This window comes from Cervus canadensis, chromosome 3 (assembly GCF_019320065.1).
Source record: "Cervus canadensis isolate Bull #8, Minnesota chromosome 3, ASM1932006v1, whole genome shotgun sequence".
In the NCBI taxonomy this organism is placed as follows: Eukaryota; Metazoa; Chordata; class Mammalia; order Artiodactyla; family Cervidae; genus Cervus; species Cervus canadensis.
This window is the reverse complement of record NC_057388.1, coordinates 11,848,664-11,872,184: the sequence shown is the minus strand read 5'-3', so window position 1 is coordinate 11,872,184 and position 23,521 is coordinate 11,848,664. Positions and strand designations below refer to the sequence as shown.

The 23,521-nt window shown below is 45.4% G+C and overlaps 1 protein-coding gene across 2 annotated transcripts in view; it reads right to left on the bottom strand.

Annotated features, from left to right (window-relative positions):
* Positions 1-22,670, bottom strand: part of DYNC1I1 (dynein cytoplasmic 1 intermediate chain 1) — a 370,739-nt gene extending 348,069 nt beyond the window's left edge. The window contains exon 1 of one of the 2 annotated variants that reach the window (XM_043462652.1): positions 22,652-22,670. The gene's annotated coding sequence lies outside the window, so the exon portion shown is untranslated. Of the gene's footprint in view, positions 1-22,283; positions 22,483-22,651 lie in introns of those variants that run through there. The other variant, XM_043462651.1, reaches the window with a different exon arrangement.
* Between the last annotated feature and the right edge of the window lie 851 nt (positions 22,671-23,521).

Genomic DNA, 23,521 nt, shown 5'->3' with positions numbered 1-23,521 from the left:
AACCTACTCAAATGTGCTAAGTAATGCAAAGGAGAATTAACGCTTCCCTTATAATCACACCTCTGCTGTATGGAATGCAAAAGTGAGAAATAAAGCGCCCAAAATAGGTACCTTAGCATTTGTAATACATGCTTTGCATAAGATAAGCATTTGATGGGGGGGGGCAGGGGAGGGAAAGGAACTGTTCCCCAAGAAATCTTGTAGTTTTCCGTTCTTCACGCTGCAAAGGGAATAAGGTAGTTGGGGTTTTGTGGCATATGCCTTTGAAATGACATATTAGTCTAGCCTCTGCAGTTGGCAGGATGGCTCAGACTTTGAACATCTTCAAGGTACATTAAGAGATCACTGAAGGAACAAACAAATGAACAAATCAGACTGAGCCCTCAGACGCATGGTGGTGTGGGCAGTTTGGAATGAAGTCAGATGCACGCATTTCTTGCTTGTTTTTAACAGTTGTCACGAGCTGTTAAATTTCTTTCAACCTGGCCTGACACTGCTATTGCATTCCCAGTGTCTGGCAGGAGCTTAAGGAATGTTTGTGGAATGAAGCAAGGAATGAACGAATGTTACGATTTGAACAGTTAGTGGGACAGGAAGTAGACAGAGACTGTCATATTTATTTTTTCCAGTCTGGCACCTGTTCTCGTATTTACGCATGCCCCAAGGGAATGGCAGAACCTGGCCAGAGAGGCGAGTGATGCCAGGCTCCATCTAATGTACAAAATCAGAGCTTCTTAAATTTGGAGGAAAAAAGAATATAGAGCTCACTAGAGGAATCTCTGGTCTGAGTTTTCATTATGCAATAATCCCTTCCCAGAAAATCTGCCCTGGAGGTGGTACGCTTAAATTCTCCTGGGCACTCGGAACTCACTGGCAGCCAGTCCAGTTTTCTGAACAGCTTGAGTCGGTCAAAGATTCTCTCCAGGGACTTCCCTGATGGTCCAGTGGCTAAGACTGCCTTGCCATGCAGGGGACACAGGTTGGCTCTCTGGCCAGGGAACTAAGATCTCACATGCCCCGGGGCAACTAAGCCCGTGGGCTACAACTAAGATCCAGCACAGCCAAATAAATACATACATTTTTTTAAGTTTCTCTCCATTATATTGATATGAACTCTCCTTTTGCCCTAGAAGTTTAGGCTACAATAGATAGGTGTCCTCAGACCTATTTACCAAAGACAGGATCTCCATGCCCACCCCTCCACCCGCTCACAGCCCACAAGCTTTCTGCAGCATCATCTCAAATTCATCCACTTTGTATTCAAGGAGCAGCAAGGGAAGAGGAGAGGCAGGGTGTGCACTGGCCAAGATGAGCCACACGCCTCCCATCCATCATACCCAGCCTCTAGCTCATCAAGCTAAGTCGTGTCTGACTCTTTGCAACTCCATGGACTGCAGCCTGCCAGGCTCCTCTGTCCGTGGAATTTTCCAGCCAAGAATATTGGAGTGGGTTGTCATTCCCTTCTCCAGGGATCTTCCCAATCACACAAACCTTTTAATTTTTTGAACTCAAAGAAGCAGAATGCCTCCAGAACTTTGCCACAGTGGATTTGTATCACATTTGAGTTGAATTTAACATGATTTTGGAGAGGTGCAGGTGATCACAGTGAGGGCTTGGAAATGTGTCCTCAGCAGACCTGAATTCCAAGATCAGAACAGAGGCCACCTTGAAATTCCAGAGGTCTCTAGACTAAGGCTGCCTCACAGGCCAGGAAAAGGCTAACTGACAATCTAGCCCTCACAATGTACTCAGCCTGATCTACTGGGCACAGAAAGAAATGCTCAAGGTGAGCCTGACTCAGGAAGGCAAGACTTCCAGTATCCTAGGAATTACCAAGCATTCATGTTGGGCCTAGACACTTAACAAGCGACACATTTCAGGAAGTCAGTGTTTGTACTACACACACCAAAACAATCCAAGGGGAAACATTTAAACCCTGTAAGAAAAACGGAAAATTAAGTAGGATGTATTCGTTCAAATCTCACTGCAACACTAGGAAGTGGGTACTATAATCATCACTTCTGTTGCAGAGGTGATGAAAATGGGACAGGGAGACAAAGTAACTTGTCCAGGCCACGGAGCTAGTAAGTGGTGACAGTGAGATTTGAATCCTGGCCCCAGAGGTAATGCTCTTATACCATCTATTAATCATTGTTACAATTAGTTTGAGACCAAATTGAGCCCAAGAACAAGACAGGAAGAATGAAGGTAACACAGTAACACTAATGCTTTTGCCTGATTAAAAGAAGTGATTATTCACTTAATTATTAACAGCGTCCCTTGTCTGAACTCCCATTATACTTTGCTATACTTCTGTTAGGTATTTATCACCTTTTACCTCATACAATAACCATGTGATACATGCGATAACATGCAAGCGACTTGGGTTCAATCCCTAGGTTGGGAAGATCCCTGGAGAAGGAAATAGCAACCCATTCCAGTATTCTTGCCCGGAGAATCCCAAGGGCAGAGGAACCTGGTGGGCTATAGTCCAAAGGGTCACAGAGTTGAACATGACTGAGCACCCAACACACACACACGTGATAACATAAAACTCTTTGTTATGGACATTAAACTTTGCTATTTTCCTCTAATGAGACCTCAGTCCCTTGGGTCTATACCCTGTTCATCTTCACATGCCCATGAAGCACTAAGTCTGCTCATGGCTGTCACTCCACCAGGACTAAAGGATATTCCCGACCAGAACTGAAAAACTACTGAAGGAAGATCATCTCTACCCCTACACATATTTTATTATTATCAGTAACTAGATTTCTAAGCCCACTGATTTCAGGACCCTGTTATTACTGATGATGCTAAAACCATTCAAATGCACTTTATATTCTAAATGGACATTCTTTCACGTGTTCCTGAAGTAGGATGTTGAAACCACTACGCATATGGTTGTGTCTCAGTGAGCTTCCTAGGAATGTGATTAGCAGCATGAGTAGGCAGAACTCAGGCAAGCCCCTCCCTTCCAGTCATTTGGATTAATTGTAAACACTCCTGTTCCCCTCCTCCAGGACTGAACAACCCATTTGTCGTCAAGCAGAGCCAATGAATCCACTTTGCTAACGACATGTTAGGGACTGGGGCACATTCATCAAGATGAAACCTCTCCCAATATCAGTCTCTGAGTGAACATGGTCAATGGAGCCCCTTGCTGACCCACACTAGACATGTAACAGGAGTGAGAAAAATCTTTCCTCATGCTACTCTGCTGAGGTTTGTGAGTTATTTCTTATTGAATCGTGATGCAGCCTAACCGGATCAATACATCCCCTCGGTCTAAACACTGTACTCCAGTGACCCAGCATTCTGGTTACTTTTCCCCCTTTCTGAATTTGCTGTTAGCAACTTCCAGCACCTGTCCTTCACCACCCCACCCAAGCCTGCGGTGGAGTGCCCTCTGAGAAGTGTATCACAAAGATGATCTCCTTGACCAAACCCTAGTTGGGTTCCTCCGAGTACTCTTCAACTAGGCCCTGTCCATGGGCATGTTCTCCAATTTTAGCAAGAGTCCTGGTAAGCCAGTTTGGCCAGTGTCCCCCACCTTCCAGCTCTGATTACCAATACCTGACTGATACCTGATTGGGTTCCTTATGCCCCACATCTCCCAAGTGATAGCTGATCACCTCAGCCTGCCTTTAGCAAGAGTCCTACTAGGTGGGCTTAGCGTGAATCTCTACCATCATCCTGATGTTTCCTCTTAGTAACTTTCCATCCATAGACCCCTATCCTGCTTGTTCCTGTCGTCAGTCACTAACTCTTTGCGACCCCATGAACTGCAGTGCACCAGGCTCCCCTGTCCTTCACTATCTCCTGGGGCTTTGCTCAAATTCCTGTCTATTGAGTCGGTGATGCCATCCAACCATCTCATCCTCTGTCGTCCCCTTCTCCTCTTGCCCTCAATCTTTCCCAGCATCAGGGTCTTTTCCAATGAGTCGGCTCTTCACAACAGGTGGCCAAAGTACTGGAGCTCCAGCATCAGTCCTTCCAATTAATATTCAGGGTTGATTTCCTCTAGGATTGACTGTTACATGGTTATAAATTCCCACCTTTCCTTGTTGTATTTGGAGTTGAGCATGATCTTTCTCCCCTCTGCAAAACCCCATGGCAGTGGTCCTGATATTACCATGATGCATTGTCCCCCTGAATAAAGCTTGCCTTATCATTTCTTTAACAAGTGTCATGAATACACTTTTCTTGGAACACATGTAAAGACTAAGAAAACACTAAATATGACTGTTAACCATGTGACTGCCAGAACATGTGTCCTAGGTAAAGCAACTTTCCTTCTGAATTCTCCCCCAGAGAGTTTACAAATCACTTCTGTGTGCTTGCCCATTGTTCGGGAAGGCAACAGCGGTGCTGACAACGTTAACTGATTGGGTCTGACTCTTTGCAACCCAAGGACTGCAGCCTGCCAAGCTCTTCTGTCTGTGGAATTCTCAGGCAAGAATACTAGAGTGGGGTTGCCATTTCCTTCTCCAGGGGGTCTTCCCAACCCAGGGATCAAACTTGGGTCTCCTGGTGGATTCTTTACCATCTGAGCCACCAGGTGTTGAGAAGAGAGAGAGACAACAGGCCCCACTTGGAGTCACTTGTTCTAAGGCCATGTCAACACCAAACCAAAACTTGGTACCTAACTTAATTACTGGCTTAATAATAGCACTACCAAATAGGGCTGGGGCCTCCCAGGTGGCTCAGCGGAAAAGAATCCACTTGCTAATACAGGAGATGTGGGTTCAATCTCCCCTGGAGAAGGAAATGGCTACCCACTCCCGTATTCTTGCCTGGGAAATCTCATGGACAGAGGAGCCTGGCAGGCTTCACTCCGTGGGGATGCAAAAGAATTTGACATGACTTAGCAACTAAACAACTCAATTACAGCTTGAAACCCTCACAGGGCAGAATCTTAAACTAGTCAATCTAGAAATACCTGACAAGCCCTAGATAGGTAAATGGGGGCAGCCAGATTCATGGATGGTTGAATAAAGCCAATAAGATCTTTAAAATTTACTCCGCTGAATTCTGTTTTTTTTCAGCAGTCCTGGTGGCAGCAGTGAGATTCAAAGGGAGCTTTTCACAGCTTTGGGGATGACGAGAAATATGGCAAGGTAGCCTCAAACCCTTTGCACTCTCTTGTCTTTCTCATCATCTCCGTGATTTCTCTCAATGCTCAGCTCTGCTGTCTTTGTGCAGAGCTCCCAATCTAGCAGACTTTCCAGTCCAGTGCTTAACGGTTCACCTTGAGCTGGCAGACAGCTCCATCAGGAACACAAGTCCCTATCCGTGGTTCAATCCACAGTTCCCTAATTGACTAAAACCCCTAGTTCCATGTTGGGAACTGCTGGTGATTCATGCTGCAATCCCTCCTTTGTTTGGAATCCTGGTCTGCAGCCCTCATCTGCTGGGGTCAGCTGGTTCACTCCCCAGGTTCACACCAAGAATGGCCAGTCCACAAGACACGTCTTTGGTACTGCTGTTGTGTGAGTGTGCACATGTTTGTTTCTAGTTCAAGGCTGCGTCTAATGGAAATCCCAGAAACCAAGCAAAAGCTGCAAAACTGGGGAGCCTGGATTGAGATCCTAAAAGCTATTAGGCAGTGCTTCCTACCTATCTCTAAGACTCCCATGCTAGATAAGTTGGTGACAGGATGGTTAGGCTAACACTAGGTCACCCACCAAACTCCAGCAAATTTTCATCCATCAAGGTACCTTATAAAACACCACACAATCTCTGGCCCACCACGACATCCTTCTTAAGTATTAATTTGGCTCCAAGAAACTTAAGGCCTAGCTTAAAACAAAAATGGGATGTTTAAGTTCCAAAGAGTTGAGTGTGCCATCTTCAGGCACACCTGCTCATTATGTCTAAGAATATAGTCCTGGGAAATGTATACTCCTACAAAACTTGCAAAATCTTACTAAGACCAACCTAAAATTACAATGGCCATGATAAGAAATATTCCAGTTAGACAAGACTGTTCATTTAAGAAGTACATTTGAAAGCAAGTGCTCCCACATTAACAAACAGAATGGGAGACCTACTTCAATCAGTATGCAAAAGCTTCCAAAAAGCTTCAAGATTCCAAAATAACATCATTAAAAAATTCTATTACAAAAGGCTAATAAAAATTAAAGATGCAAGGGGTACCCAAATCAAAACACAGTGAAACTGACCTAACTCCTGCTGCCCCCCTCTAACGTGCTTGCCTGACTACTCACGCTCTCTAATTCTCTAACTGAACTGACTTTCCACTCTGGGAAGTTGCCTTTTAAAATAAACCACCCAACCAAAGTTGCTGGAGATCCTTCTCAGGTATTTTTCACTCCTTGATCAAAGACCAAAGTAAAGGACCATAGTTAAAGAACTTCCTAAAACTGTGGAAGAGAACCAAAAATTTTCTGAAGAATTTAAAGTCTTCATTGGAACCTATGACTGGGGCTCCCAGACCTTTATGAACTCATGCAACTGTTGGTAGGACCTGGTGATGCCTAAAAATGATGCAAGAAGCAGAATGGTGGAACCCTACTGACAATATTTAAGTTCCTCCATCTTTAACATGGTCCCCTTATGGAGCAGAAAAAGTGTGCAAAATGCAGGTGATCTTTTAAAAGCCATACCTAGAGTTTTCCTTGCCCACAATGATTGGTCAAACATGAAAACAAAACAAAAATGAATCTGTAGCTGACTGTGCCCAACTTTGAAACTTGTCTGGAAGTTCTCTTCCTAAAGCATCCTGGGTTCCACAAAATAAATGACATCATCCAGCCTGCTCTCACTGCCCAACTTGTAAATGGATTATCTCCTGAGATTAGTGGGTTGATTAAAAAAGGTAGATCACAATAAACTGTGGAAAATTCTTCAAGAGATAGGACCAGACCACCTTATCTGCCTCCTGAGAAATCTGTATGCAGGTCAAAAAGCAACAGTTAGAACCAGACATGAAATAATGGACTGGTTCCAAATTGGGAAAGGAGTATATCAAGGCTGTATATTGTCACCCTGCTTATTTAACTGTTATGCAGAGTACATCATGTGAAATGCCAGGCTGGATGAAGCACAAGCTGGAATGAAGATTGCTGGGAGAAATATCAATAACCTCAGATATGCAGATAACACCACCTTCATAGTAGAAAGTGAAGAATTAAAGAGCCTCTTGATGAAAGTGAAAGAGGACAGTGAAAAAGCTGGCTTAAAACTCAACATTCAAAAAACTAAGATCATGGCATCCAGTCCCATCACTCCATGGCAAATAAATGGAGAAACAATGGAAACCGTGAGAGACCTTCTTTACCTGGGCTCCAAAATCACTGAAGATGGTAACTTCAGCCATGAAATTCAAAGATGCTTGCTGCTTGGAAGGAAAGCTATGACCAACCTAGATAGCATATTAAAAAGCAGAGACATTACTCTGCTTACAAAGGTCTGTCTAGTCAAAGTTATGGTTTTTCCAGTAGTCATGTATGGATGTGAGAGTTGGACTATAAAGAAAGCTGAGTGACAAAGAAATGATGCTTTTGAATTGTGGTGTTGGAGAAGACTCTTGAGAATCCCTTGGACTGCAAGGAGATCCAACCAGTCCATCCTAAAGGAAATCAGTCCTGAATATTCATTGAAGGACTGATGCTGAAGCTGAAACTCCAATACTTTGGCCATCTGATGCGAAGAACTGACTCATTGGAAAAGACCTTGTTGCTGGGTAAGACTGAAGGCAGGAAGAGGAGAGGATGACAGAGGGTGAGATGGCTGGATGGCATCACCGACTCGATGGACGTGAGTCTGAGAAAGCTCTGGGAGTTGGTGATGGACAGGGAGGCCTGGCGTGCTGCAGTCTACAGGGCAGCAAAGAGTCAGACATGACTGAGCAACTGAACTGAACTGAAAAAGGCAGAAAACAGGATGGGAGGCCACTGCTTTGACTGAACTCATGACCAATGCTGAGCACTTTGAAAGGACTTTGGAATAAGACAGTGAACAAACGTCTGCCCAACTATTCACCTTTACACTACAACAGGTCCAAGACCAGTGACCAAAAATAATACCTGGGCCTCCAACAATGCACCCTCCTAAAGAGTCAATCATCAAAATGCTGGTCTAGGGATCTATATCTCAACTGTAATCAACCAGGGCACTGGAAAAAAGATTGCTCTCAAAAATTCTATCAAAATTCCTCAACAGCAACTTAAATTCTCTCATATCTTCCCCTCAAAGGGGACCCTCTTTTGGGCCCCTCCAAGAGTTGACAGGACCAGAAGGAATTCTCTGACAAGCTGCCACCAGTAATTCCTTTAAATAGCCAAGGGGTAACTAAAATTAAAATTAATGGAGGGACTTCCCTGGTGGTCCAGCGGTTAAGAATCCACCTTCCAATGCAGGGGATGCAGGTTCAGTCCCTGGTTGAGGAAATAAGATCCCACATGCCTTGGGGCAACTAAGCCCATGAGCTACAACAGAGAAAGACTGCATGCCACAACAAAGGCTCAGTGCAGCCAAAATGAAATAAACAGTTTAAAAATATTAAAAGTAATGGGAAACCTTGCCAAATTGTGATAGATACCAGAGCTACAGTCTCTACTTTAAACCTCACTATCATAGGACAACACATCCCTTGGAGTGAAAAAGAAGTTCCCATGGTGGGTGTCTATTAAAATTCTTTCACAACCAGGACAAGTGACTCTGGGACCTTTCACTGAGAAATTTTTCTTTTTTGCTATATGATACAGCTCCAGTCAATCTATTAGGCTTCCCTGGTGGCTCAAATGGTAAAGAATCTGTCTGCAATGCGGGAGACCCGGATTCGATCCCTGGGTCAGGAAGATCCCCTGGAGGAGAGATGGCAACCCACTCCAGTACTCTTGCCTGGAGAATCCCACGGACAGAGGCTGCAGTCCATGAGGTCGCAAAGAGTCAGACACGACTGAGCGACCAACACAGTTCCAGTCAAACTATCAGGCAGTGATCTCCTTTCTGAATTAAAAGGGCTAATACATTTAGCTTCTAGTGGACACCTCACCTTAGAATTTCCTGACCAAGCCGAACCTGACCCTTGATGTTCTTTACAATCTGTCCTTGATATAGAAGAGAAAGGATTCCAGCAAAAGACCTCTAATTTAAACAAGGTGCCTGAAAATCTGTGGGCTACCTCTAACACTTACCCTGGAAGAATAAAAGGTGCAGAACCTATAAAATTTGGATAGAGGAAACCAAACCTCTTCTTAAGCTGCCTCTGCTGCTGCTAAGTCACTTCAGTCATGTCCGACCCTGTGCGACCCCATAGACGGCAGCCCACCAGGCTCCCCCACCCCTGGGATTTTCCAGGCAAGAACACTGGAGTGGGTTGCCATTTCCTTCTCCAATGCATGAAAGTGAAAAGTGAAAGTGAAGTCGCTCAGTCGTGTCCGACGCTTCACGACCCCAGGGACCACAGCCCACCAGGCTCCTCTGTCCATGGGATCATCCAGGCAAGAGTACTGGAGTGGGGTGCCATCGCCTTCTCTGCTAAACTGCCTCAGGGTGCAAGGTCTCATACCAATAATAGAAGACCAATTCCCCCAGGGGCTAACCATTCCCTGTACCAGCCCCCTGTAACACCTGGTCTTAACGGTCCCAAAACCCAATGGGTGGGGATGGCAATTTAACTTGAGATTAAAAAGATTCCCTACTTCCCAGCTGTTCCATACCCCAAAATCCTTTGTCACAAGTTTCACCAGACTCGAAATGGTTCAGTCTTCAGCATGCTGGGGACATCAACAACCAGTAGCTATTCACCTTTACTTGGAACAAACAACAATATACCTGGGACAGGCAAACTTTGAGGGTTCAGTGAGACCCCTTCTTATTTTTCCCAAATGCTCCACCAAAATTTATGTACCCTCCACTTCCCCAGGAAATCGACCCTTCTGCAATAAGAATATAACCAAACTTGTGCTATTTTCAGGTACCAAAGAGGCATCCATAAAGAATCCCACTTATTTGCTACAACAGTTAGCTAAAAAAGGACATAAAGTCTCCAAGGAAAAATTATAATTATCTCCAGACACTACTCATTACTTAGGTCATAATCTAAACACTGAAGGAACCCAGTGAGCTCCAAAAAACCAAGCTGATCTCAAAATTCCCTAGGCCACATCTAAACAACCACCTTGTGGATCCAGAGGCCTGGCTGGTTATTGCAGAGTATGGGTTCCTAATTTTTTCCTCTATTGGCTTTCCCGCTCCTTGAACTCAAAAAGCTCAATCATTGAACCAGCTCCTGGGAAAGATAAACATGAGCAGACCTTCATGAAACTACAACAAGTGCTGCAAGAACTGCCTGCCCCAGGGCCACCCACCTTCAGAATCTTTCATGTTATTTGTACATGAAACAGATAGCCAAGCCCTGAGGATGCTCACGTAACAACATGAGAAGCACAGAAGTGAAGTGAAGGTTGCTTAGTCATGTCCAACTCTTTGCAACCCCATGGACTGTGGCCTGCCAGGTTCCTCTGTCCATGGGATTCTCCAAACAAAAATACTGGAGTGGGCTGCCATCCCCTTCTCCAGGGAAACTTCCCGACCCAGGGATTGCACCCATGTCTCTTATGTCTCCTGCACTGGCAGGCAGGTTCTTTACCACTAGCGGCACCTGGGAAGCCGTAGGAAACGACATTTACTTACAAATTCCACATGCTGTCCAAAATCTTCTCAATTCTGAAGTAACACATTTCTCTGCAAACAGACTAACCTCCTATGAAACGATTCTGCTTTCACCACCTAAGTCTGCATCCAAAACAAAACAGTCTGCCATGTTACTGCCCTTGGCCAAAGAAGGTGAGCCCATGACCTTTGCGACACTGTACCCTAATTCCCAAAGTGCCCCTTTGACTAATCCTGATCTAAGTTTGTCTGTTGATGGGCCATACTGTAAACAAAAAAGGAAATTTCCAAGCTGGCTACGTTGGCATTACCCAATATGAATTTTTGAGAGGGTAAGTCTTCCCATAAGCTAAACCAGTCCAATAAGCAGAGCTCCATGTCCTGACCAAGAGCATGCTAGTTACCAGAAGGGCAAACTGTTAGGATTTATACTGGCAACTGGTATGCCTTTGGGATCATCCATAATTGGAATGTTAAGGAAGCAAAGGGTTGTCTTTTTTTTTTTTTTTTTTTGTCTACCAGTCTTAGTGACTCAATTATGTCCAACTCTTTGTGACCCCATGGACTGTAACCCGCCAGGCTCCTCTGTCCATGAAATTCTCCAGGCAAGAACACTGGAGTGGATTGCCATTCCCTCCTCCAGGGAATCTTCCTTACCCAAGGATCTTCTGCATTGCAGGCAGATTCTTTACCATTTGAGCCACCAGGGAAGCCATTTAAGTCTATCAGGACCCCAGTAAAAACAAACAGCTGGTAAATAACCTTCTTGTTGCTACTTCCTTGTCTGTTGAAACTGCTGTCATAAAAACTGAGGCTCACACTAAAAAGACTGAACCTGAGTATCAGGGGATTGCTCTAGCTGACTTCCATGAAAAGGCAGCAGCAACAGAATCTATAAAGGTTGTGGATCATATGGATGAAGTCCATTCTGTTCCTGCAAAAAATGATCCCTTGTTGCCAGACTTTTGCCATCCTGGTGTCCCTACAACAGGCAACAGCCTGCTTCTTGGGTTTTTTGTTTTTGTTTTTTTTTTCATGTGGGCCATTTTTAAAGTCTTTATTGAATGTGTTACCATATTGCTTCTTTTTTATGTTGTGCTCTTTTGGGCCATGAGGCATGTGGGGTCTTAGCTCCCTGACCAGGAATTGAACAGCCTCCTCCTACTATGGAAGGCAAGGTCTTAACCACTGGACTACAAGGGAAGTTCCACTGGACCACAGCCTGCTTCTGAGTCAGAGAAATCATGATATCCAAACAATGGCTGTCAATTCAACGAGCATTCAGGGCTATTGGGGAACCCAGGACAGTGCTTGCTTCTTCCTGGCTCCCCAGCAAACTCCATTTTTCAGGTTTTGCATCCCTTCATCCACTGTGGTGTGATTAAAATCACTCAAATCAGGAAATAAATGTTGCTAGTGTTAGGTAGTTAGAATAGAAAAAAGGAGTCCAAAATGGCAGTGGCTAAAAGACAAAGAAGGGAGAAGACTGCAAAAACAGAACAAAGGAAGGTCCGAGGACCAGAGTGAGGACTTCATGTAAACAAACAGCACTCCTGGCTAGCCGAATTTACACAGGGCAGGCCCAGGAGGAGGAGAAGGGAAAAAGAAAAAAAAAAAAAAATACAAAAAGAGGAGCCAAAATTGGTCCAGGGCCTCTCTTCTCTTCAAATCTTTTGGGTTCTCACACCTCAAGGATGTATTTTCTTTTACTTTCTAAATAAAACTGAGCTATAACATGGAGCTGTAACACTGGCCGATCCAAGAGCTGTAACACTGGTCCAACCATCACTTCATATTTTTGTTGCGACAAGACAGAACCAAGGAAATTACATACTCCCCCGACAGTAGGAGGCCTTCTATAACACTGCAAAACCAGTTTACCACCAATGTCTGACCTGCCAGCTCCCCGAACCTGGAAAAAGATGTTTGGTCCCAGAGACCTCAAGCCTTCTCCCTCTGAACCCTCTGAATACCTGCAGCTGGACTTCATTCAACCGCCACTGAGTGGGGGTTATCAGTATGTTCTTATCGTATGTATGTTTTCTGGATGGGCTGAAGACTTCTGCTGCAAGGTCGATGCCTTCATTACAGGGAACAGCTTGACTCCACGTTGGATCTGTTTCTTTAACCTTGGCTTCCCACTGCTTTTGTTCACTAAAAGGATTGTGTCCATATATAATCACCTGCCTAGGGGAGCCCTGCCCCTCTGCCTAAATGTTAAACCAAGAAGCCTTTGTTCAGGACTCTGTCCACTTATAGGTGACTGCAGGAAGGAAGAAAGTAACCCATTGCCTCCCCTGGCATGCCATTCCAGGAGATTCTGCAAGATTAATGGCCTTTTCACTTTGCTTTCTCACCACCTGCCCACCTCCATCTCTGTTCTATAAAAGAACCTGGCATCCAGACCTGGAGAAGATGGTTATTTTGAGACATGAGTCTGCCATCTTCTTGGTCAGTTGTCTTTCCAAATAAAGTCATATTTCTCACCTCAATGCCTCGTCTCAGATATATAGGCCTGTTGTGCAGCTCCTCTTGTTGCCAAACTTTGCCATCCTGGCATCCTTACAACAGACAACAGCCTGTTTCTCAGTCAGAGGAATCATGATGGGCAAACAATAGCTGTCAATTCAATGACCAGTCAGGGCCCTCAGGAACCCAGGAGGCTGGGTTCCCCACCGTCTGCTCATCATGATTTCTGACTCAGAAGCAGGCTGCTGTCTATTGTAAGGACATTGGGATGGCAAAAGACTGGCAACAAGACTGCAGATGGGAACTATATTCCCGCTTGAGGTGAACCTTCCACAATCGTCACTGACTGAGGCAACCACTCCACTGGGCAAATCATATAAAGCTTTAACAAAACCTTGTAAATGAACTTATCACTGTCCCTGTCACCCTCAACCATCAGGCAAGATGGCTGAGATCAATAATGGATCCTCAAGGTTAAAATCTCCAAACCTGCTCAAATCATGAGCCCCCCTTGGCCTGAGGTAGCGCCTCTGCTTCTGCTGACTATTCACAGGACCTCCTCTCCTATACCTGCGTTATAACCTGACTTTTCTATCTACTTTAAAATCTTCAACTTGGTGGCCTTCAAATTTTAATAATTCATATTTCTTGATGTTAAGAAACAAGGGGCTCTCAAGGAAAAGGAGTACAATTCCCCCCTTTAAAGTTCACTGCAAAAGATATGGGATTTCATCCTTGCTTGATATGCCAATTACTTTTTGACAGTATTTGAAAAATATTAAAAAGCCTAAAAGACAAAACAAGGAAATCTGTATTCAAAACCCCAAACCTGGCCTTTACAATGTCTCTGGGTGGTCCATATTTACATTGGGAGATTTGGTTTGGCATTTTAACTAAGGTAAATAGATTCTCACTCTCCTCTGAGCCTGAAAACATTCAAAGAGAGAGGATCCTCTTTCAGAGTCCGTGGTAACCTACACCTTCTGAAAGTGAACAAAGTCACACTTTTTAAGGAAACAAGCAGAGAAGTTTTCTGTTATTCTTTCTCCCACAAAATACACACCAATTCCCACAATGCTTTGCTATTCTGATACTAATGGGGTAGATGGTGAAACAGGAGACTCATTTCATTTTTAAAAGGGGACACTGTCAAAACACACATTCCCCACAGGGCCTTCTACCCTTTCAGCCGCTCAAACCCACCGCCTACTAACACCAACTCCTAAAATCCCACAAGCTGAATCCAAAACAGAATACTATGATCATCCCCTCCACGTGGACCCACTGTAATATTCAAACACTTGGCCAACTTTTAAAGGCTTCCATATGTGCCTTACAGGATCTAAACTACTTTCAAAAGGAGAGGACTTCATTCCATTTCAATTACTAAAATCTTCAGCTTGTCAAACAAAGAAACAGGTACTATTTCAAGTTGGGAGTGGAAAAATCCGTACCCAATGGGAGAAACTGATGCCAGCAAAGGATATAAAAGAGTGTGTCATCATTTATTCATTAGCACTATTTAAAATACATGTGTTACTCTTGGCTTCACTCTACATATTAATACAAAATAGAAATCTGACAAATGAATAAAAATTTCTCCTTTCTCACCAGAAAGGAGCCAAAGGACTGCTCTGCTCAGAGGAGAATGTCAGATCAAAGCCAGATCAAAAGGATTAGACCAGGAGACTCAGAAAGGAAAACACAAGACTCAAACCATCATACCCGTCACTTCTAGAATGACAGGCTGTCTTTCTCAAGGCTGCCGTTCCCCCAGCAGAAATATTTAAATGTGATACTGGCTCAGAAAGGTAAAGCTTCCAGAATTTGAGGCATTACCAAGACCCATGTTCTCACTGGGCCCAGCTGTGCAATAGAAACTACATTTTAGGAAGTGAATGTTTTACTAAACACATTACAAATAATCCAAGGGGAAAGAATTAAATCTTATAATAAAAGGAAAATTAAGTGGGATTTATTCTGGCTAATATTTCAGGTCAATAAAGCTTGCTGAGAGCCACTGTGTGTGAAACCCTCTGCTGAAATATACAAAGGATGCCTCAGGGAGCCTAGAGTCTAGAAATGGAAGGAGGCAGATACATAGCATGTTTCATTTTTAAAAAGCATACCTTTGGTTCAAAGCAGAGCAAGATCACACAAGTCCCTGAGAAGAGAAGGCTAGAGAGTGATATCATGGCTGTTGAATAACAAAAAGCACCCTCCACACATTGAGAATGGGCCACACATTGCACCCAGTACTTTCATTATCTGCACGCCTTACAATAATTTTGCAAGCCAGGTATTGATATTCCCATTTCACAGATGGAGAAACTGAGGCTCTCAGAGGCAGTCAATGGAGTAGCGTGCTTCTTCTTTTCTTTCCCTTATGCTGCCTCTTAGATGTTATGCTCTTCTTCTCTTGTAGAAGGCTAAAGAAATGCACTTAACTCAGGGTAGGGAAGATTTCGGCAGAAAACCAGAGCATCTAAACTAGGGCTTCTCAGGCTTGGCTGTTCTGTGCATTGTAAGCTGGCTAGGAGCCACCCTGAACTCTTCCCACCACAGATGCCAGCAGCCACCCTCTCTCCCCAAAGGTGAAAACCAAATTGCCCAAATGTCCCCTGGGAAGGACAGTCACTCTCGGCTGAGAACCACTGATCTAAAAAAACACACTGGAGGGACGTCCCTGGCGGTCTGGGGTTAAGATGTCACCTTCCAATGCAGGGGGTGCAGGCTCCATGCATGGTCAGGGAGCTAAAACCCCACCTGCTTCATGGCCAAAAACCCAACGCATCACACAGAAACCATACGGTAACAAATTCAATAAAGACTTTAAAAATGGCCCACATCAAAAAAAAGTATAAAAGATAAAATATAAACCCAGGGGAAAGGGCAGATCTCTTCCTATAAATCACTCAATAAAGGAAAGACGACTATTCACACAGTCAGCGGCCTAAGGGCGAGATGGGAACAGTGGCTCCGCAGTTCCTTCCAGCCCTGCGACTTTGAGTTTGAGCCACAGAGACGGATGGAGCCCATGGACCTGGCTCCCAGCACTGGCCCCAGAGTGACCTGCAACACACAGCACCTGTGCTCAATAATATGTGCCCTTCAAACTGGCATCGTGAGCCCTGGCATCCACGAGGCTTTCTACAGGGTGTGCAGGCGAAGAGACAGCTAGTAACATTGTTATTTCCACACCTCGACCTTCTGTCTGCAGGCTTTCCAAACACTGACCAGCCAGAGAACACACCTGCGGCTGAAGAGTCCCTCAAGGTCTCTCCCACCTCCATTACCAGGGGTAAAAAAGGAAACCCAAATCTCACTGTGATGCTTGACCACAAGGTATGAAAATACGCTTTTGTAGAAGAGCTTCTTCCGGTACTTTTTAAAAGAGGTTGGAATAGCATTTAGATTTTACTTCGGATTCAAAGAATGATGTCATCGTTTTAATTTGTAAAGGTCAAGGTTTACAATATTCTGGAAATTACATTCACAGAGATGCTTTACAATAAAAATGTTAGATGCCAACCTAAAATGTGTGGAGGTGGGGGAGCAGTACAATTTTTTAAAAAAACTTTGTAGAGGTTATAGGAGAGAAAAAAGGCTGAAGCATAATGAAGCGTACTAGTGTCTGTTCCCCAGGCAACCTGTTGATCAAAGGCAGTCATCCTCTACGGAGTCTGCGGCTCGTTTCTATTATAAAGAATGCCACTGGGGGACTTCCCTGGTGGTCCAGGGGCTACAGTTCCACTCTCCCAATGTAGGGGACCCAGGTCATTCCCTGGTCCCACATGCCACAACTGAGACTTGGTGCAGCCAAATAAGGTAAAAATAAATAAGAAGAACGCCCTTGACTCTAACATAAATTTCTGCTTTCACATGTTTACTACACTAATGGCATTAACTGGTCTGTGCCCCAAAACGAAACGATGGGGAAGGATTGCAGGATTGATATGAACTGAAAATTAAAGGGCATGTAGGTCATCTGCTGAGCAGAGGTCTTCCCAGGATTAAGTACCCAGTTAGGGTTCCAGATCACCACGAAGCTGCTAGATCATGTAAGCCCCAGAATGCAGCACTGCTTCAAAGTCGGCTTCAAACTCAACTTTGAAGTCAGTTCATTTTTGCAATAAATAGTCTTGCAGCTGGGCTTCCCAGATGGCTCAGCTGTAACAAATCCAGCTGCCAATGCAGGAGACACTCAGGAGACACAGGTTCCATCTGTGGGTCCCTGGAGTAGGCCATGGCTACCCAGTCCAGTATTCTTGCGTAGAGAATCCTATGGACAGAGGAGCCTGGTGGGCTACAGTCCATAGGGTTGCAAAGAGTCGGACACGACTTGAGTGATGGAGCACACGTGCAAAGTTTTGCAGCTACCTGGGAAGAATCAACTAATCAACTCTCTGGGCTGTCTTTGCCAGAGACTGTTATTCATCTGGTGCTCAGCAAGATACCTGGATACCATATTGAGAATCAAATGTGTGGGGCATGAGCACACCTCAAGGAAATGCGCTTATCCTCTGCCGTGCTGAAAGAAAGTGAAAGTGAAGTCACTCAGTCATGTCCGACTCTTTGCGACCCCATGGACTGTAGTCTATCAGGCTCCTCCGTCCATGGGATTTTCCAGGCAATAGTACTGGAGTGGGTTGCCATTGCCTTCTCCAGGGTATCTTCCCGACCCAGGGATCGAACCCGGGTCTCCCTCATTGTAGACAGACGCTTTACCATCTGAGCCACTGAGAAACGTCTAATTCTCTTGTTCCCCTCTAATAACACATTCAGGCTTTTCCTATTGGCATGTGAGAGTGTTCTTGAGGAACTCTGTCCTGCCACAGTAAAAAGCTACACTAAACAGTACTTCCTCAGTATCCCACTCAGAGAAACAATGAACTAAGTTGGGAAGAGGATGAACCAGCTTTGGAATCTGACCGACCTATATCTGAAATCCAGTCTTTCTACTAACTGGCCTGCTGTGGCCTTGATCGAGTGGCTTAATGTTTCTAGTCACCCAATTCCTTGTTTGTCAAGTGAAGATAGAAACGCCAGCCTTACAGGAATGTTGGGAAGATTCGACGTGTGAGTGTGCAGGGTAAGTGCTGAGTGAGTGGCAAGCAGTGTGCGGGCTGCGAGAGGCCCTGGAGACCTCAGCTGGCTGCAGCGTGCATCCGTGTGTGTTGCCCCTGCACCCGGCACTCTCGCATGCCTCTGTAGTGAAATGCCAACAATGTCCTGAGAGCCGAGAACGTTCCTTCTTGGCCGGCTCTAACAGGATAGTTTGCCTTGTTTCCAACACATTCCAGCAGAACGGCCTCCAGTCCTCCCCCTTCCTAAACAGTGCACTAGAACCAGCAATTCTTAATCTCGTTAGTCACCAATACCCGCTTTTCCCTGGAATACTGCATTTAGCACAAAAGGATAAAATTTTGCATCAATTATATTGGGTTCAATGACCACCTGGAAACTCTCATATGCCTGCCCTCCATGGTGACAGCTTCAGAAGCCTCCTCTAAACAAAGACTTGGAGATGCTTTATAAACACGCGGCACCCGGGCAGCGGTGCCTGTGTTACAATGCAAACTTCACTCTGACAGTCTGGTGCCAGCATTCCTGCAGAGAAAAAGCAAAGGAAATAAGTCTGGGGATGAACTGACTGGGAATGAAGAGTTCCCAGTCAAAAAGGACTATTTCTTTTTTTAACATGGACCCAGGCAATGGTTTATAAATTTCAAAGAAATGACAGTAGGACTTATTTTAGTTAATTCTCAAAAGAAGTGAGCTCCAGAAGTTCTTTGTCCCAACAAAGTTCCCAAAAGAACCTATTTTCTCACATTTTCTAGGGTATGTAGAAGACACAAACATTGCTTGGAAAAGGGATCTCTGATCAAGGAGACAACTATTTACATGGTATTTGAGACCCACAAAGTATTACGGGGAATTAGCTAGTTTCATTAAGGAGACAGAACAAAGGCAATATCTGATGTCAAAAGAGCTATGGTCCTATGCTGGTTTTGCTGTATCATCTGCCTGGCAAAAAAGCATACCAATCACTTGGTAAAAAAAAAAAGAAAAGAAAAAAATAGGGCTACACTTAAGGAGTAAAAGAAATAGCAAAGGCTCACAGGGAAAATGGGCAACAAACCCAAAAGAACAGACAAGCTCAACTTTTTTATTTCTCACAGAGGACGCTAGCTAAAATGGATGAGTTCTGGTTTTAGAGTCAAACAGAAGGGATTTGAATCCTACCTCTGCGGTGTATCAACTCACTTAACTCAGTTTTATCATTTGTAAAACACAGATAATAATGTCTACTTCATAAGATTAATATAGGAATTAAAATGAGATAACAGAAGAGCTGGAATTCAATATATAAAAATTAACCAGTATAAACTGTCCTATAGAAGACTAGAGTCAGATTGCCTAGGTTCAAATCCTGGCTCTATAACTTCCCAGCTGAGCAATTTTCAGTAAGTTACTTGACATCCTTGTGTCTTAGTTTCCTTGTCTGTCAAGTAGAATTACAAATAATATCTACTTCAGCAGATTTTTGTGAGGATTAAGTATGCTAATACCTGAGAAATAGTTTAAAATGCAATGCCTGGTCAAGTACTCAACACATTTTTGTAAATATATTGGGAGTGAAATACATTTAGCAAAGTCAGTGCAATAAATTTAGGAAACGTATTAAGCACTGCTAAAATGCTCAGTATTATTTGATTTTATTATAAATAAAAGTATTATTAACAAGTTTTGTTTTCTTTGATGGGGCTAAGTACATGAAAGAATGAATAAGAATATACTTATGATGCTGAAAAACCACACTTAAGTTTGCAATGCATGCATGTGACCTTTGCATTTGATGCTATTAAGTAACAGAAAGAAACAAAGTGATACACTCAATCTGGGAGAGTGAACAGCCCTTTGAGGTAACTGGGATTTTTGTGGGGTTTTTTTCTGCTGTGCTCCATGGCATGTGGGATCCTTGTTCCCCAACTGAGATCCAACCAAGGCTCCCCGCGTTAAGCACAAAGTCTTGACCGCTGGACTGCCAGTAAAGTCTTATTTTTATTTTTTGAAGTAACTGTTGCTGAAGCCTGTGCACACTTGTCTATGCTAAGAGATATGGCTGTCTTTAAAAACTCGGCATGCATTTTACCAGACTGTTCTATGTGGTTTTTCTGAGTGTGAACAGAGCAGCACCCAGGCTTTATCCCCAAGAAGTGCTTGACTCAGCACAAGGGAAAGGCTCATTTATTAAATGCAGACTCCGGAAGGAGTGTTGGAAGAAGTAGGAGGGGTGGGGGGACAAGTTCATAGAGCCCCCTCTTAGACATAAAACATGAGGACAGAAATGCCTGGTGACTTCCTCTTACCAGCTCAGTTCATTAGAAACAAGGGCCCGGGGACCACTACTGTGAGAAGTCTGCTCCATTTTCCTGGGGGTTACCTTGTCTTCTCTGCCCAAAGCCCTAGAGGAGATTATTCTTAATAACACACACCTGTAACACCACGAAAGCCTCAGGACACACTTCCAGCAGCAGAGGAGGAAAGGCTGGGTGTGGGAAGAGGCTGAGCCATCCCTCTCCTTCCAGGGAACGGAGGAGCAGAAGCTCAGCAACCTTGAGGTCCAAGAAGCAAGCAGGTGCATCAGTGCCTGATGCCCCAGACAAGGAAGAGATAGAGAAGATGTCCTGGGCCAAGAAGTTGGTCCAGAGCTGATCCGGCTGAAGAAAGCCTGCACATTATTTAAAAATACCAGTGATGGTGCTGGAAGATTTTTAAAAGAAATGGCTCTTGGAGCACTGGATCCCCAAACCTCAAGAAAGATTGGGAAATTGGTCCCTGTGAAGAGAACAAATGATCACTTGGTGACAGGAGTGGATGATTTTATTTTACTAAGAGACATAGAAGAGCAGAGTTTGGGTCCATTTTCTTCCATGCCAAAACTTTTGGTGAAAATCTGGCGTTCTAAATAATCAGAGGAATTATGAACCACATTCCCACTGGTATCCTCAGGATGCAACTTGCACTGAACGCAAATTTCAAATTTACTAATACTGTGCAACGTATTTCTCTATAATTTTCATGATGAAAATGTGTACATAGCAGTCACCCGTATCTGTGTTAATATTAGCCATATGACGTCTTCTGCAGCTACCATACCTTGATGTTAGTAATATTTTCTGCTCATCTGGAATATTTGGAAGCAATTCTGCACAGCCCTTAACTACAGCAAGTCTACAGCCCACTTGAAAGGCATTCCAGGCAAGAAAATGGCTGGCTACTTGTTCTGCCCCTTACCTAGATGTGGGAGAGTCCAGGATAACGAATATATTCCATCTCCTGTATTTGGCTGAGTTCTTTAATTTCCTAAGTAATTTCCTGTCCTGATCCCGGGTTTCTGTTCATCCTCGTTGTAAGTCATGAGACTCCCGCACGCTCAGTTCCCATCAGTGCCGCCAGGATCACTGCCCTTGCAATGACGACGCACGGATTTTTAAGGCCAGAGCGCTGCGGGAGTGGGAGCGGGGAAGGAGCCACGCGGCCGCGAAGGTGTTTACGAAAACATCTCCCCCAGCCACACTTTTTTTTTTTTTTTTTTTAACAGCCGTGAGAGAAACGCACCTTCTTGCGCGAGTGTTTCATTAATGCCTTGCTGGAAGTGCATTCGCTTCCTTCCACTTGGCGGGTAGCAACAGCATCTAAGAGCTTTGCAGACAGCTGAAAATGTACTCAAAACAGCATCCAGCCCTCCCTCCCCTCTGCAGCCTCCCCCTCCCCGTCAGCTGGTGGCCCAGTGGGTGCGGGTTTCACTGCTGCTAGCCGTCAGCTCCCCGGGAGAAAAACCGAGGCGGGGCGCCCCGGGACGCCCCTCCCAGGGCACCAGGTGGGCGACAAGGTGATGACACCAGGACTCACTCTCCCCTCCGCGCTCGCCTCCGGGCTCGGCCGGGAGCGCGGCAGCACCGGGCTGCCGCGGGGCTTGGGGAGGGTGGGGGGAGGCTTCGGCCGCTTTCGGGCGCCGCGGAGCACGCAGGAGCCCCGGGAAGGGGCCGACGCCAAGGTCCGGCTGCGGCCGCCGCGCCGCTCTGCCGCGGGGCGGCTGCGAAAGCCGAGGACCCCGCGGGCGGCGGTCCGGGGGAGCGCGACCCCCCACCCCTCCCGGTTACCTGCACGCGGGCGGCGGCGGCCCTGGGTTGGCGAGCGCGGCGGCGGCGGCGGCGGCGGCGGCTGCGCCCGAGCGTTTCCCGAGAGCGGCGGGCCGGGCGCGCGCAGGATGTGCTGTCTCACGCTGCGCCGGCCCGCGGCTCGCGCTCCTCGGGGACCCGGCACTTCCTCCCGCTCCCGAGCTTGACACTGACAGCTCCCCGCGCGCACCCGGGCGGGGCTCGCCCCGCCCCCGGCCCACGCCCGCCGCGCCCCGCGCTCCTCCCCCGGAGGGCCCTCCGCACCCGGGCCCGCGCGGGGCTGGCGGCGCCGGCCAGAGGCTCGGAGCGGCCAGGGACCTGGGGACCCCTAGGCCATCGCTGGGACTCACCTACGAGGCTGCAGACGAAGAGAGTCGGTGTTTGGGGCGCTCCTGTCTGCCAGCCAGCATGGAACAACTTTCACTCCCCGAGAACTACTTTAGGTTATTTAAATAGAAATAGAGAAAGCTCAGATCCATCTGTCACACCCCAAGACTTACAGATTTAGTCTTCCTTTTGCCCAGAAGAGGAAACACATATTCAGCTTGCCTTGGCAACATTGTTTCATAAAGTCCTAGCTTTTAAAACTCTGGGTAACAAAATACCCTGCATATGCTAAGTGAAATAAGTCAGATAAAGACTTGTATATGGAATCTTAAAAAATACAAGGAACTACTGAATATACAAAAAAGCAGCAGAATCATAGATACAGAGAATAAGTTAGTGGTTACCAGTAGGAGGGGTGGGAGGGGCATTAGAGGGGTAGGAGTTAAGAGGTACGAACTATTATGTATAAAATAAGCTAAACAACACGGAGAATATAGCAAATACCTTTAAACATTGTGAAATCACTGTGCTTTAGCTCCTCTGAGAGTGCCTAGATAACAGCATCTGATGCACATTTCCTGAGTTGCTTTTACAGAGGCTAAAGACCCCCAGGTGGAAGATGTTAACTAGTTACCTATTCAAAAGATGGAAAGCAGCGTGAAGCTCCCCAAACCTATTGGAGCCTAAGGACAACCACTAAAGCTAATGATAACCCCTGACACGCCCTGTTACCTCACCATTAACCAATCAGAGAATTGTGCACAAGCTGATCGCCTTACCCTGGGGCTTGCCTCCCTCACCTTGCCTCTAAAAATACCCTGCTGGACCCCATTGTGGATTGCAGGCTTTTTGAGCATTGGCTGTCCCAGACTCCTTGTATGGTGCCTTGGAAT